We start from the raw sequence: 4,012 nt of genomic DNA on the forward strand, positions 1-4,012 counted from the left end.
GGTGACAATAACGTTTTCCAATCCAAAATACTGATCACACAAATGCTTGAAAACTGTTGAAAATTGTGATTTATTTGTTCTCAACCAGAAACAGATATAATCATACAGGAAATGAAAACATTGATCATTGACTAGATTCCCATACTGGAGAAAAACCCACAACAAAAAGTAATCCTTATTTCACACAAATGTACAAAAATGTACTTTGTCTATTTCATTTCATGGGGTGTTATTTGTTTAGATTTAAAAGAAGTACACAAATATTGTACGTAAACCAGCTAAAATGTAATATAATGAGAAAAAATGGCAAACAATCTAAAGTCGAGTAATCCAGTACAGCTGCACTTAAATGTTTCTCTATTCAGAGATATAGCTACCAACGGAGCAGCAGGTGCAATTGCACCTGGGACTAGGATCCAGCAGGGCATTCTGCACCAGAAATATCACTGGTTTTTTTTCTCCACAAAAGTGTGCATTTTTGAGGCTTGCATTTGGGCCCTACGGTGACCTTGTTATGCCACTGTCTCTTTGATTGGATGAATATTGACATATGTTAATGTACTTCAGTTGCACCTGCCTGGAACTCATCAAGTGATTCCAGGAAGGCATTAGCCGATTGGCGTGCTCTGCAGCTACACATTCCAATCAAGGGTAGGAAGTGGGCATTCCAGGCATGGTTAGTGATGTTTGTGGGCATTCACAAGTTCTTCTTCTTCCTCTTTCTTGCCTGGAATGAGTTGTAGATCAGCCACGTGAGAAGAGGAATTATCACCTGGACATGTGCTGGGATTGTAGGTTTCCAAGGATGAAAACCAAAAATTCGTAATTGCACAGGGGCTCCTATTCTCTCGGTGTAGAGTGCGCTGCTATGTGTAACACTGCAGAGGAATGGGATATATCTGTGAATGTCACATGACCTTCCAATGATTGGAAATTCTATACCGGGACCATGCATATTCCTGGAAAAATGTAAGCTTTCAAGTAAGATGTAAATCTACAATTGAATGTAGGTGTAAATCTACAAGTACAGCTTTAGGCCCTTCTTTGTGAATTGGTCTCATATTCTTCAAGTGTGATCTTCTGATATTGAAAAGCATAGAGATGGTCCTACTCACCCAGAGACTTATGCTCTTGCTTTCAGTATCTGGCTGATACAAAAACATTGAGCAGGGCACCAGTAATCTAATATATTGTACATCAACTAAAGCCTTTGGGACAGATGTTCGACTCCAGAGAACAGTAACACACAGTCAGAGTATGGATTTGGCTCCTGTCCTGTGGACAACAGAAGATTAGATGTGCAGCTCTGACAATTGGGTTCTAGGGTATGAATTAGTTTGATTTGCACACGTTTTCAGCAAGTGATCTTTCAAGCAGAGATGCTTAGGGTATATATATATATATATAGATATATATATATATATATATATACATGTATAGCATGGAGTTATGCCATGTGCTGTACAAAACAGCCATTGTTGCTGCAATGACACAAAATGGCCAGACTATTGTCCTAGCAGAGTTTCTGCTGAGAGCAAACAGACATTGATGCAGCAGTAAACATCAGTAGCAAGGTATGGCACACCGGCAGGCACAAGCAAATCACTGCCGCAAAGCACCTCAAGTGTGCAGTCAGCTTGAAGTGCATCATAAATGCACACTGGCCAATCACAGCACAGCCTTAAGGTATAAAACAACCAGTCTTACATCGGTACCCCAGTGACTGCCATTGAGAGGTAAGAGTATAGCCTTGTCTTTCTGACCCAGTTCGTATATGCCATTGGTTGACATTCTTGTAAGGGGTCAGCGTTCATTGTTAACCTACCAGAAAAACACATTTTATGGCATCGAGCATTAGTTGGGTCCCAGGACGACTGCCTGCTAGCTAATGATCTTTTGTGAAATATGGTGTGTGAAAATGAAAGCGCTAAAAGAATCCTTTGAATATATCTCAGTTTTAAAAAAAAGCACAAATAGCAAATCAATGTTGAGGTATAGCCCCTAACAAGAAGGAGGTGTGGCAGGTACTACTATTTACTAATGGTTTCAGATTGCACATCTATGTAGATATCTGTGCCAGACTCACAGCGGTATGTGCCATATTCAGTCACCGTCTTACTCCCCTGGAAAATTTTCAGCTCCACTGGAACTGAGATGGTAACCTCCTTGCTCATGAAACTGACTGTTATTTTTGAGCGTGGTGGTACCTTCATCGGCACACTTAACTCTGCCTTCTTCCTCGTGGTGACTGCCTCAACCTCATCTTTCTTTACTGAGAAGGTGTTGGACGCCTCTGCTGAAATATTGGCCACTCCTCCCAAGCTAAATTCAGCACCCACCCTGATTGAAGACTCATTGCTGAATTCAAAGCTATGGGAGACATATTTCTCATACTCTTTGCAAGAAGCAGCAGTGAACTCCTGCTCACTATCTGTGTTGTTGACGTAAAAATACTGATCTGCCTGAATGTTCTTTTCACTCTCTATCTTTTTCTTGCCCCACAGAAGTGTGGCGGTCACAGAGGCTTTCCCACGGTGCAAAGGATACACATGGGATACTTGATCGTTGAAACCAATATCACAGTAGTTTGCCAGATATTCACCAGTCCTGGCTACAATATACCTCCCCCCTCTATTTGGATGTTCGTACAGAAGCCAAGCTCCACTCTGGACTCTGTGGGAGGATATCTTATCATTCATGTTTCCAAACATTAGATTGGTCTCTTGAGTCAAAACTGTTTGACTACCAGCGGCATTGGGATGCTCATAGACTGTGATCTTTGGATTGGTCAGGTCATCAGTGATCAGCCTCAGAGAAGATGCCTTGTCATTCATGTCAAGCGAAGGATGTTCTCCCTCCTCTAGAAGAATGAACCCTCCTTGGTAGTTGGGATGCTCGTACATTAGCCATGGCTGCCCCACCACCTTCACAGATGAGATGCAGTCTCCGAAGTTCTCCAATACCAGATTCACAACATCTGCTGTAAATGTTCTACTGAGCCCCTTGAACTGGCCATTTTCATAGACAGTGATGGTGTTCATGGTGATCAGCTATGAAGTTTCCAATGTGTTTTCTGTAGCTGACCCTGTGATCAAAACAACAGCTGGTCAGTGGAGAAACATCATACGTGATTGTGTGAAAACTCACAGCACTGTCTCCTCTTTTTAAAAAGGAAATAAGGTATACTTTGATGTCAATGTTCAATCTATTGTACGATTACTTAGTTAACCTATAAGTTACATAAAACACAAATACCACAGTGTGAGAGAACACAATAAACACTCCTAAAATAATATAACTTTCTTATATGAGAACATATTTTACAGCACTATATGATTAAAACAAAACTTTAATGCAGTGCATTAGAAAATTCTGATCACAACTGCTTCCCCTTTTTCCTTAAAATCATTACATTTTGATAGTGCATGCTAATGATATATATGTAGCATGTCATGATGGTGCGGAAGGTAGTAATAAGGAAATTCCACAGGACTCTGGACGTTAATGTGTAAAGTGTACTGACTGGTAGTGTACAGCTAAAGTATAGAGCTAAGGTGCCAAATAACAAGCCTAAATGTGAAGTGCAGATTACATAATGAAGAATCATATGCAGGAACTGCACATGGTCTGTGTTTTATAAGGCACAGATTTCTCAGTATTTTACTAGGCATAATGACACAACCCCTAAAGCTAAAGTCCAAAGAACACTGCCTGAAGGAATTTGTGTATTTTTATGTGCAGAAAACAAATTATAAGGTTATATATGGAAATGATGCAGTGTCAACAATTTTCGAGACTTCATAAATAAGGTGCTGATGTGCCTAGGAGAGTACGACTCAAGGTCATACTGGGCTTGATGACACAAACCATAAATGCAAAGTGTGGTGTCTTTTAAAGTTCATTTTGTAAAGTGTGGATGGCTTTATGAAGGGTCGTATACAGAGGCTACACGTGCCTAGGAGACTATGGCTCATGATTCTACTGGGCATGGTGACACAACCCATAGAGCCAA

General features: G+C 40.6%; 1 pseudogene; it reads right to left on the bottom strand.

The window, feature by feature from the left end:
- Positions 1–1,904: 1,904 nt before the first annotated feature.
- LOC144768041 (epidermal differentiation-specific protein pseudogene) lies at positions 1,905–3,106 on the bottom strand (annotated as a pseudogene).
- Positions 3,107–4,012: the final 906 nt, after the last annotated feature.

Source organism: Lissotriton helveticus, chromosome 7 (genome assembly GCF_964261635.1).
Source record: "Lissotriton helveticus chromosome 7, aLisHel1.1, whole genome shotgun sequence".
NCBI lineage: Eukaryota > Metazoa > Chordata > Amphibia > Caudata > Salamandridae > Lissotriton > Lissotriton helveticus.